The sequence below is a fragment of the Opisthocomus hoazin genome, chromosome W (genome assembly GCF_030867145.1).
Source record: "Opisthocomus hoazin isolate bOpiHoa1 chromosome W, bOpiHoa1.hap1, whole genome shotgun sequence".
NCBI classification, from domain to species: Eukaryota; Metazoa; Chordata; class Aves; order Opisthocomiformes; family Opisthocomidae; genus Opisthocomus; species Opisthocomus hoazin.
Window position 1 is genome coordinate 42,798,294 of NC_134453.1, and position 12,762 is coordinate 42,811,055.

General features: G+C 41.9%; 2 long non-coding RNA genes across 2 annotated transcripts; one reads left to right on the top strand and one right to left on the bottom strand.

Moving 5' to 3' along the window:
* Positions 1–1,300: 1,300 nt before the first annotated feature.
* Positions 1,301–4,550, top strand: LOC142365658 (uncharacterized). Its single transcript, XR_012766529.1, has 3 exons — positions 1,301–1,393; positions 1,542–1,715; positions 4,388–4,550. It is a non-coding gene; the product is annotated as an uncharacterized LOC142365658 (long non-coding RNA).
* Positions 4,432–12,431, bottom strand: LOC142365659 (uncharacterized). The gene is made up of 2 exons (XR_012766530.1): positions 12,347–12,431; positions 4,432–8,763 (listed from the first exon to the last, which is right to left on the bottom strand). It is a non-coding gene; the product is annotated as an uncharacterized LOC142365659 (long non-coding RNA).
* Between the last annotated feature and the right edge of the window lie 331 nt (positions 12,432–12,762).

Here is a 12,762-nt window from a genome sequence, read left to right on the forward strand (position 1 = left end):
GTTTGGGATGCCAGAGCTGTTTCCTGGATAGATCTGATCATCCTGAAACAAAAAGAGAGGAGGTGCACACGTGGATTTTTGGAGTAAATTTCACTTTCATTTCCAATGCTAGGCGCAGAGTAAGACACAGAACATTTTTAACACTTTGACAAGGGGGGGAGGCGATCTTGTCTCCATCATGTCTTTCTGCTTCAATAGCCTCCTCAAGGAAACCTTATCGGAACAGAGAAGCATCTGTGCTCGCATTTTGAATAGAAGAATAAAAATCAGCCATCACTTTTTTCATCCTTGTACAGCTCCACTGAGTTCTCAGTAGATATAAATTGCTAAGGTTGCCTACACTTCAGCGTAAACTTTTTTGAAAGCCTGGTTTCATATTATTTGAAATAAACACCACAATGCTTTGTCTAAGATGAATGCAGACTGATTTTTTTTTCCAGTTCAGTCCACACTATATCATCACCAACAACAACAATCATCATCTACATCCTAACCAACTACCAACTTTATTTTTAAAGCCATTTCATTGCAATGAATCATTTTGCAAAATGAAACGACATTTCAAAATAGTTTTCTAAAAAAAAAAAAAAATCATCTCAGCCCGGTTAAACATTAACTGGTCTGGGTTTCTCTTTATTTATTTAACAGCAATAGTTGCACATGCACTGTTTACCATCAGTACCATTTCCTCGTTGCAGCATTTAGCACTTGACAACTTCATATTTTGGACTAAGTATGCCATTGAATTCCCTCCACTCCCACCTTTAGCTGTAAAAATGTTAGATTCAATAAGCACTCCTGACCTTTCTCGGGGTTTTTTTACTGTCTCTTGCAGTAGTCTTTCATTTTCACACGGTGTACGATGATCTCGAAGGAGTTTTTACTTTCGGTTATCTAGCTTTATGAAGACCAAAACACTCATACAGCTAGATAACCAAAGATAACAACTCGCTTCCCTCAAAGCTGCTTTTTTTCCCTTGCTAGAATCCAGATTTTTTTTTCTGATAGACCTGTAGTTTCCTTCAAGAGTACTAGTGCTGCTTTAAAATAGTCATGCTTTTATGCAGTTGTGACCTGATATGTGTGTGTGCGCGTGTGCAGCTAATAACATCCCGAAGAGATCTGTTGCCTTCAAAGTTTATTCCGAACTTTTTCTTTCAGCCAGTAATTTCCAGCAGCGATAGCCAACAATTCATCTGCTAATATCAGAAAATAAACCCAGCTATTAAGATGCATCAAGCTGTGATAAGACTGAAAAGCATCCATCCCTTCACAAGCCTCTATTTGCATTGTAAATTGCTTCAGTCTCACGAAAGACTCTTTACACTCTGTAAAGATGTAAAGCCATCGACAATTTCCAGCACAGCGTAAGGAGGAATGATTCGAAGATCCGGTAGGAAAAAAAATCCCGTTTCAGTGGAAAGTGACAAGATGATTCGAGGATCCAGCTCCTGATCCTTTTAGATTATGCATGGTATAGAGCTTTTTACCAAATGGTGGCATCTTGATTGCAAATATCTTGCATGTATGTGTGTTTTAAGGGGGGGAGATACTCGCTTTCTCAAGGCTCCTAGAGCTGGGAAGAAGATGCAGTCTTGCTAGCTTGCTGCTGCCCCCAGTATGAAAGGAGAAAAGGGGCATCATTGGAGGGCTTTCAGTACCAAAATGTGGACCAGCCCGGCAAGGTCAGAGGTCCTGGACCGCGGGAGACCAAGGTAATGATGATGTAATGAGAAATTTAGAGTATACACGGTTATTGATATGCATGAGTGATCAGCGATCTGCCCCTGCCAGCGGCAGTGGCGGCAGCCCGGGACTAAGCCCACCATTGCCTCCTCAACTGCTCCCGACTGCAGGAAAATCTATCTGCCGCCTTTACCTTCCTTCTTGCTGTCGTAGACCGCTCTAATATGCAAAGACTGGAAGAATTCTCTCACTAAGGATAGATAAAAGCGTTTCAGATCTGCAGAACATCTTTGCCTGCATTTCTCTTTTGGCAGCCTCTGCTTGTGCAGAGAGATGTGAGGCACTTCGCTATAGCTTAAAGTAGGGCCTTGCTTTCTGAGACTGGGGATCAGATCTGTGTTATGCAGTGAGTCGATGTGTAATTACATTAACAATTTGCCCTGCTGTGATGTTTTTTTTAATGGCTACACAGCTCGGTCATGTTTTGTGTCTACAGTGATTTGCAGGTATTTACACCGGGACGACTGTGCAACGCATTTTCCTCTATATGCTTATTCATAATTCTGCTAGCAGTAGGCTCCAGCTTGTCTCCAGTGTATTCTATAGCATCTATTCTCTCTCTTTCTCTCTGTCCCCATTTCCCAGTGTGTGTGGGGTGGAGTGTGTGGGTTAGAATGCAACACAGGTGAACATTGCAGCAAATGGTGAAACGCCTTAATAAAAATGCTGATTTATTGTTTATTTTTATTAACCTCGTACTTAGAGTGAAGAAATGCTTTCTTAAATTACTCAAGAAATCGATGAAGGCAAGTCTTTCTAAACTGTTAGAATACATTATGAATAGTTTTAGGATTTAAGTCTCCCAATTCACCCCTCACCCACATTATACTTTGAAATATTTAACATTATAATCTGTACAGAATTTTTCGAAGTCTGAATTGCAAACAATAAAGGTCTGAGATCTCCATACTGAGATCTACAATATTTACTGTTGAAATTAATAAATGTACTTCAACAGCTCATACATGCTGTGGTTGGTATAAGATGCATATTGAAAAAATCAGCACAGACAGAATATGGACTGCTCTGCACTTCTAAAGGAATTATTACTTAAAATTCATGCTTCTACTAGACTTTTAAGGTGTAAATAAAACATAATACATCATTATTTATGTTCCTGTACAGTTATAGGGAATACATCTCACTGAATTTAAATAGATTTCTTTGTAAATTAAACTGTTTGCATTGTTGCTATTTTTAAGGGGAAATATTTAAATGCATGGAGTTAAACTGAAATTCTTGTTGTTCTGTACTGACTGTATAGCCTGCTCACATAATAAAGCATGTGTGTGCTTGTATGCACACAGGGGAACCATATATACATGTGTAAGACTAAGTACATGTGTGTATAGGTGTTTTCATTTAAATATATATAATATGTGTTTACACTGTAAAATTTCAATCATATAAACCAGTCCATTTTTTGTCATAGATTAATATTACAAAATCATGAAAATGGGAAAGCAATATAATTTATCAGACAAGGCCCAAAATTAATACTGCCACCAAGAAGTAACACATAAGCATTACTAATGTGCCAAATCCTGAATTCAGTAGTGATATTACTAATGAGGCTGTTCATTTGTGCTTTCAGATTATCATCCTCTGAAATAGAGCATTATTTTTTTAAATATATGTTAGATACTCTGGTATATAGAAACACTACAATTTGCCACTAGTGCTTGGTATATATGAGACGTATGAGCTAATTGTGCCAGTGCTCTTTTGAGATTATAGAGTCTGGCATAAAATTCTTATAACATTGTACTATTCATTACTGTGCTTCTTCATTACTTCTCAGGCTATTCAAGCACAACGAGGATGACAATTAGACATCTGATATATCTAAAAGCTCATGATCATTTTGATATTATGTAAAATTCTAATGAGCTTCTCTGAATTGGCAGTTAGATGTTTTTTCTTGCAATAGCTAGAGGCAGCAGTATTAGTGGTTAGGCATGTGTTACAGTAGGATTGTGGATGTATGCATTACATTGTCAGAGGCATGAAAATTCAGGTATTCCTTGTGTGTGTATGTGTATGTCTACGCTTACACAGATATTTCTATATATAATACATATTAACACAGACACATGTACACATTAATGTGTGCATTAAAGCATATCACCATGTTACAGGATTTGCAGTTAAATGCAAGACATTTTATTGTAAATTAGTATGTTTTGAAGATGTAAAATATGCCTTTAAAACATCAAGCTCTTTTCTCAAGACCACCTTACTCACACACCGACTTAAGAAGTAACTGCAATACACCTGTCACATTTTGTTGATTAATCACTGGAGCCTCAGAAAGCATTGAGATGACAATTATAACCTAGCTGTTCATTAGCCATATTGTCAATTACACTTTCTAACTTTCAGTCATCTAGTAGTGCCCTGAAATTGATGGGGGCCCAATAAGACTGCACAAAAATATTTGCTTATCATGAATATCACACACACACACACAAATCTATACAGTAGTTGTTAATTTTTTCCAAAATCACTTTAGAATGATCTGCATATTGGAAGATATGGAATCCAAACATTTATTTTTTCCTCCTTCCTCCCTAATAAATTCCCATTAATGGCCTTTAAATTGGTATGTGATTGCCATGTTTGTTTTCTAATCTTTTTCTAGGTCTCCAGATGGCTGTGATGTAAAGAAGAAACATCCTTCATGTATTTTTTAAGAATAAACAGTCTCTATTTACTTTAAAGAGGAATACTTATGATTCTCTAATTATTACAGAGTCTTGTTCCAATGCCAGTATCCCCATCTTCTGTATGGAATACACATATGAAACCCAATTAAACTATGAAGTACATAACTGTATAACATTATATGAATCCTCTTTTCATACTAAATTAGAACAAAATTCACATAAATGTAAAACATGTCACACCAATACAATCCAGGCAAGTATTTCCCGCATAATATCTGTTTCCTTTCAGCCAGGTAAGTCACTTGACTGGCTTGCCTTCTAATAAAAGTGTCTTATCATTTCTTTTGTGACCACAATTTAATTTTACAGGCAACCGCAGATTATATTTCTGTTATGTTGAACATATGGTATGCAAAGGGATATATAATACAAATCCAAATTACAAAATAAGAAAAGGCAGACTACTGAGAATTCAAAATCTTGGGGAAAAAAAGAAAACCACACAGTAATTTCACATGGATACACTGCGTGCTGTTAAAGAACATGTTCTATCATCTGACTTCTATTATTAAACAAAAAAATAAAAATACCATTTCTTGTTGTGATTGACATTTCCTGTGGTCTTCCTGCACTGATTAAATCTGAAAAACAGCCACAAAAAAAGGCAAAGGATCATAATTTCAACAATTTCACTGTTGTTGTTCATGAAATGTATGTAAACAGATAAATGCATGTGTGTTCAGGAGGTGCTATGTATATCAGCATTTGGAGATCATTGAATAAACTAGTGCTTGACTCTAGATCAAACAGGGAAATAACTAGCCACATTTCCTGCAGGTGATTTAATATGACATAAACCAGATACGAGTAATGTACTCCGGTATCTGCAGGGTTAAATGTGGTAATTAATATTTACAGGACATAATTATGAACAATAAAAACAAATTCCATAATTATCTGTGGAGACCTATGATAAAAAAAAAGTTTAAGAATATCTGGGACTGCTGAATAGAGATGCTGAAAGCTAGAGGCACATATAATATTTCCATACTGTAAGCTGCCAGTTAATAAAGGATGGAGGCTCCATCTACCCTTCAGTTCAAAACATGCAAAACACATTAAGACAGTATTTTCCCGATAGAATTTCCATGTCTTTCAGATCACCAATGTCCTAAAATCAGGATCATTAGAAAGGCATGGTCTGTATTTACAAAACTGCTACTATATCAAGAGTTTTATGTGTAAATAAATATAACAATCTAATCACTGTCATCACATCATATTGAATACATCAGTCTAGTTTAAAAACACCTTATTTCTTACAAAGTAACTGTGTTCTTCTATTTTATGGTACATTATTTCCCCCATTTCATGAATCCTGGGCTAGAGCTGTTCTTGGAGAGGTATGCTACTTGGTGGGTGGGTGGTTTGGTGGGTGGGTGAGAGGAAGGACTAAAACAGAAGCAGTTGCTTCAGTTACGCTCCCTGCCTACCGGCGCCCCGGAGGACCCGCGCCAGGGCTGGAGGTAGCCTACGCCCCGGCGTCGGGTGGCCCGGCCTGGCCCGCCGCGGGGGCCGGGACTGTGCCGTACCGTGCCTCAACAACTATTCCCGGACCCAGGCCCGACCCCGCGGCGGTCGGGATTGTGCCGTGCCGTGCCTCAGCAGCCATTCCCGGACTCCCGGGGCAGCAGCACCTAGAGCCGCGGAATGGCGCAGGCCGCCTCCCCCTCCTTCTCGCCCTCCCAAAAGGTGTGCATTTTAGTCGAGCTGAGCCTATGACAGACACATCACAGTTGCCCCTACCGCCCTGGCCAAGATGGGAATAATTACAACCTCATTAAACATTTATTAAATCCCCCCTCTCAACGGGATGCATATTTTGATCAGTCTGCATTTTGGACAACCCAGTAAGTGATGGCTGCTTGCTTGAAGTGACCCAATAAGCAGAGGCAGAAGGATTTATTAACTACAGTGAATAATCTCCTCCACGTTGGCAATCTCAAAAACATGAGTTCATTTTTTTTTTTACAAAACAGCTCGAAAATGTAGAGTCTACAGGATTTGGTTCCCATATGCTAATTTAAAACCCAGTGAATGATTGTTCCTATGTCTATACACCTTCAAAAAGGTACCCAGTTACTGCTTAAAAGCTTCCTCTCTGCATGCCTAAACGTTATAGCTTTGCTTTTACTGGCAATCTGCTTGATAATTAAGAGTTCCCACACCTAATCACGCACAAGACCAACAAGTTTAGCATAAGACATACAAAATCAGCTAACCAATATAAGCCGTCGTGTTACCTCATAAAACTTTAAATTAATTAATCAAATTAATTTAAATTAATCAAATTTCCCTCGCGGTCGCCAGTGGAAGTTCCTGGAGCCCTACAAGACGACCTGTTTTGTCTGACGCTGGGCAAGACAGCCCCTATCCTTGAACCTGACACAGAGCTGCTAACCGAGCTCAGGTTCACATATACCCACTCCCTCGATCAGAAAACGCGGACGTGCAATGAAGTTTAGCTCTCTCCCTTTTATAACAAATTCAGGTTCTGTATATCCCTCTCGCGATACTTACATTTGTTCTTTATAAAATAAAGATTTGACCCCAGACCTAAATGGTTAGGTGACTCTCCAGTAGAAAACAAAGATTCCCACCACAGTCAAGACCCCTTTAAAGCACAGAAAGTAGGTTCTTTCTTATCTCCAGAAATTCAGATCTTTCCCCTCGTCATCTCTATTAAAAACTGCCGCTTAGTTCCATGGTGTAATTCTTGCATGATTGGTTCTAAAATAGTTAGAAAGCTTCCATAAAAAAAAAAAAAAGGGGGGGGGGGAAAGAAAGGCAAAAGGATGTGGGGTTTTTTTTCCTTTTTCCATATTGCTTTCTAAGCCCTAGAGTAGAAAGTGAGGTGTTGTATGTGAGGCTCTATAAATTTTTTGGGGGGAGGTTGGCCAAGGTCTAGTCCAGCCCTCTCTGCTGAGGAGGACGTGCTCTGAAATTCAACCAATTTTCCCAATGCTTTTGTTGCTGATGAACTGAAGCCCTTTTGTTCATCCATGGCCACGGTCTTTTCCCGTTCCTATTGTATGTTATGCGTTGCCAGAGAGAATGAATTTACACCAAAACCTCTCACAGTCCCATTTTGACAGACGGAACAAATTAGAAATGTTTAGTCTAAAGAGTAATGGCTACATTTTCCGAGAGAAGGAAAGCGCACATTTCTTTGGAAACAAAAAAAAAAAAAAAAAAAAAAGCACCAAATGATTGCGTTTTTCTGAGGTGTTTTCCTCCAGCCAACTTCTGAAGAAGAGTTTCTTCTGGGTCCTGTTTTTGAGAGGTACTACCATTTTCTGTAACTTTTGTCAAAATTGATCAACCGGTCAACAACAACAATAATAATAAAACAATAATAATAACAACAACAACAAAAAGAATCCCTTCCAATTTGTTATAATGAAACTTGTAGCATGACCTCTCGTCAACACAGTGATTGCTGGAAGGAGGCTTTCTTAAAGTTTTGTGTTTTCCTTCTTTCCCTTCTCATTCAACGCTTCAGGTTCAAAACCAGTGGCACAGAACCAACATTTCGCCCATGAAAACGCCAGCTCTTTTTAGGGTGCAAGAGCCGGGCAAAGAGCTGCATGGTGCATTGGGAGAAGTTTTGGGGTGTGCCTAACCACGGGAGGTGTGTGGAGGAGGAAGGAGGGGCGGACGGACGGCAGGGCGGAGGGACGGAGGTGGTGCACGGCAAGGTAGGGAGGCAGGATATGATATGTGCCCGGGAGGACGCAGCGATGGGATTGTGCTCGCCGTTTGGTGTGGGCAGGAGATGGGCTGGCGGGGGTGTTTGCAGGGCAGCGGTGCCAGCGGGTGAGCCTCGAAGGAGGTTCGGGGAGGGCCAGGGGTTTGAGAGTCTGCCAGACAGCCTGTCCCTGTTTGGGACGACTTTGCATGGCATCCGCACATGGTGTTTTCCATAGAGTGCTGTGTTGTAGCCGTGTGGGCAAGTGTCAAGGAGTGTAAGCATATGTGAAGAATGCGTCGGGGGGGGGGGGGATGGCGAGGATTGGAGGAGGCGAAGGGGCAATACTAAAAAATGTGCATATATACATATTATGCCATATGTGTATGTCGCATATATATTTTTATATATATGACATATAAGAGTCCCGTCCAGAGTGCGGCTCCAGGGAGAGAGGGTAGTCAGTCCGCAGAGGCGCGGATTTCCTTCCAGCCACTGCCAGGGACAGCAGTCTGGCCACCCCGTCCTGGCCGCGGCCCTTCACAGCCCCTGTCACAGCCCAGCCGCGCACAGCACCCATGGATCCTCCTGACAACACAGCCCCTGGGGACAAGGCAGACCAACAGAACTCTGTAAGAACAAAAATGCAATCTCAGACTAAACTAACGAAATTCAGGGTGAACCCTAGCTACACAAAACTGCTGAGAGGATTTATAAAAGTCTGGATCAGTCTCTCAATCAGAAATACACTCGTGTTTCCATTCCCTGGCTTGGCTATTTGAGCTTAGTCAAGATGTTTGAATAGAGAAGCAGCGTGTGAGTGTGTGTGGGTGTGAGCACGTGTGTGCATGTGTGTAGCTGCTAGCTTGCAGCTGATTTGCTCTAAGAGTGACTGTGTCAAGTTCTAGAGAGATGCTCTAGAACATAACAAAACAGCAAACAAATAAACATGAGAAAAAAAAAAACTTAGATCCTAATAAAGAATACCATTCATTTTCGAAACATCGATTGCATTTAATTCTACAGCCTCACCAGTAGAAACTCCCCTAGCGTTAAAAGTTCTCCAGACGTCATTATAAACCGAGGCGTTTCTAAAGGGAGAAAGGGTGTAGGGAAAGATACAGAGGAGACAGCTTTAGAAAATTGCTCACATCTATCCTTTTCTACCTTGATATCAACAACAAAGTCAACTTTCTGCAGTCAGATATCCGAGAGCCCTTTAATACCACTTCTCTTTCCAAATTGGAGAAATCAGTGCAAAGACAGGAGGGTGGTTTTGACTTGCAGATTAGATCGGCTGGAGAAGCGAACTACAGCCTAGTGACTTTTCCATTTTCTGCCTCTTCTTCCTTAAATAGTCATTGATATCAGCGAATCCCTTACACCAAACCGCTCACACTGTACCGATACAGTAATTCGAAATTATTATTTACCTGCACTACGTGTGTCGTGCAATATTGGGAGGGGATTTTTTTGCGACTTGATCGATGTTTTCTATTTCCCGCTCATCATCTGATGAAGAGGAGCGGCGGCATTTCCGGGGGCGGTGATAGCACACCGCGAGGATGGGCTTTGTTTTGCCGCCGTGCGGGGAGAGAGGGCGGACGAGCCGTGTTACTGTTTTTGTTAATGTTTATTTTATTGGGCATATTTATTTTATTGATCAGTGTTGCAAAGCAACGAGCGGAGCCAAGCAGACAACGCAGCTGCGGACCGTGCCTAACGGCGTTCCGGCCACTACCCCGCTGCGGCCGCTGCCCTGGCCTGGCCCAGCGCGGGCCGATGAGGCTCGGCTCGGCTCTGCGCCCCCGCCCCCGCCACGTCCCCCATCCTCGCTTCACGTTCAAGGTTTAACAACGAGGTCATGTTCATTGACGTCAGCTTGAGGTTTACTATACGTCTGGCTACATTTACATACATCAAGGAAATTAGGACATTAAAAAAATATGCAAATCCTACTGCTTGGAGAAGAGACTGAAGATTCCTGGAGCGATCGCCCCTGTTAATAAAGATCGCAATTAATGCAGCAAACAATCCGTTCTCCCCTCCATCATAAACAACAACAAAAAAGCCCGAAATAACAAATATCGATTAGGCATGGGAAGGCTGGGGCGCGCCGGCTTTGCGTCGGCCGGGGCCGGCTGCGATGCGGAACGGAAAAGAGCCCGACTCAGAGTAGGCTGCTCCAGACGTCTCCCTACACATAATCAGGGTTCCACCGCTGCGCCATCCTCCTCCTCCTCCTCCTCCTCATGTTGTTGTTGTTGGTTCCGCCGTGTATTATTTTTAATACTGATGCGTTCGTAAAGCTATATTTGCATTTTTTTAATTAACCGAAAGTTAGAAGCTATCGCTTTTTCTCTGATATTCCCTGCCTTTCTTTAACCCCCCCCCCCTTTTGGCATGACTCTGCTGTGTATGTGCCTTTATATGCAATTTCCTCCCTGCTTCTTTTTGTATAAGGTTACAAAATATGCACAAAGCTAATAAAACAAATAAAGGTGCACAACATGCTTATTGGGTCTTAAGAGGAGAGGCACGTATCATTGCCATGTTCAGCTATAATGCCAATAGGTCGAACCTGGAAATTTGATCGCCTAATTAACTTCATATTATGAAAAAACCCCCTGTTTTAAGGTACAAGGCAATATAGATAATGCGTGTAATGGGGACTGATTCAAATAATTTATAATATTTCATTGCAGAATTATGACCTATAAACGCACTTATGTCTCTGTTGATTTCAGCAATGTTTTATTTCAGAATATTATCTTAAAATCTGTAGACCCAGGTATGGAGAGCTTTCTCTAAGGAAAGAGTTCTGTCTTAACTGCTATATTATTAAATGTATTATAATTCATGTTAACATGTGTAGTTTTAAAGCAACTACCTAAGTCTTAACTGAAAAGGCGTTTTTAAAGGTTATTTTAAAATATTGCTATTATAATTACATTTTCTTTATCTGAAAATCCACAGGCCTTGAATTACATTTTAAAACAATATTAGCTCATTTCGATTTACCTTAACGGGGAAATTCTTATTAAAAAGTGAGTAGTTAAAACCTGATTAAAATCAGATTACTCTCTTCTTATATTCCAGAAATATTTTTTAAACGAGTAATCTTTTCCATAAGAACAATGTCCACATACACACATTTTTTCTTTAAAAAAAGTCTAAGTACATGCATAGATAATTAGCTACACCATGAATGACTTACCTGCATAAACATATAAAGCAAAAATCACCACCCCTCCAAGACTGCCTTTAAATAAAAATCAGAATGTCATATTCGATTTGTATTACTCAGTGCCTATTTCACAACACACATACTTTCTTTGGATCTCCCATGGTATTTCCAGTGCTACCTCTATCTCCAGTTTTACAAGCCCTACACTAAAGTGCTCATATATGTCACCCAAGAAAAAGTGGTCAGATGGCTACCCGTAAAACATTAAAAAGTCCCAAAACCAGATACTATCATCCATTAGGTTAGTTCTTACCTTACCATATAGAGCAATAATTCATATAGGAAAGTACTTTTTTTACACATTTTTATGAATAGCTGTAGGACTACACATCTGTGTGCAGGTGTCCATTTACGAGTGATGTTGGGGACTCTTAGCTCACCAAAGGAAATCTATTATTTCCACTGCTTTTAATTAGCACACATGAATAGCGCTCCTCTGTAGATCTGTAGTAACATATGCAGACAGACCCACAGAAGTGAGTGCCTAGCCCAAGTTCGGGTGTGTGCGCAGGTAGCAGACGGCACAGAGGAAGAGCGGTGTGTGTGTGTGTAGGTGTTGGTGAGCGAGGGTATACGGATATGTTATATAACGCCCCTCTGCCCGCGGCACAAGTGTGTGGCGGTGCAACTATCTCCCGCGGCAACGCGGCCCTGGCCGCCTCCCTGCCCCCGGCTCCCTCGGTGGCGCAGGGCAATGACCCCACGCCCCACCACTCCCCGTGCTGCCGCTGCTGCTTACCCCCGCCGCCGCCTCGCTGCGCGCCGCCGTTGCCCCCGACGGCACCGCACCCGGCGGGACGGGACGGAAGGGGCCACCGCCAGTGCTCTGCCCCAGCTGGGCTGCGGCGGGAGCAGTGCCTGAGCCCCCCCACCCCAGCTCCCCTCCGCCTCTACCCCCGTCACCGCAGCCACACACCTGCCCCCCCCGCCCCGTATTACCATACGGAGGCTGGGTCCCCGCGAATCACAGAGGCGGCGGGCGACATTTGAATAAGCCCCGCAGCCGGCAGCAGCACCGGCTCCTGCAGAGGCAGCGCTCTGCGCGGGCCGCTTCACCAGCCCGTCCGCCCCTCCCCCGTCCCCCCCCGCCCCCCCCCCCGCATGTGCCACAGGCATCGTGGGGACAGCTGTCTTGCCTCAGTCACTTGCCACTTTAAGGCTAATTTGACGGGTAGAATATGAACAATGAATACCCCCAAAACGTTACCTAATACTCAGCCTTTTAAAGTTAAAAATAAAGGCGCATACAACTCACATATGATTTCAAAATGCCACTGAAGTGACGGTTTCACGGATTTCAGACAGAACAAAAAAGAATAATACACAAATTTAGGGTAATCATTACAGCTGATAGT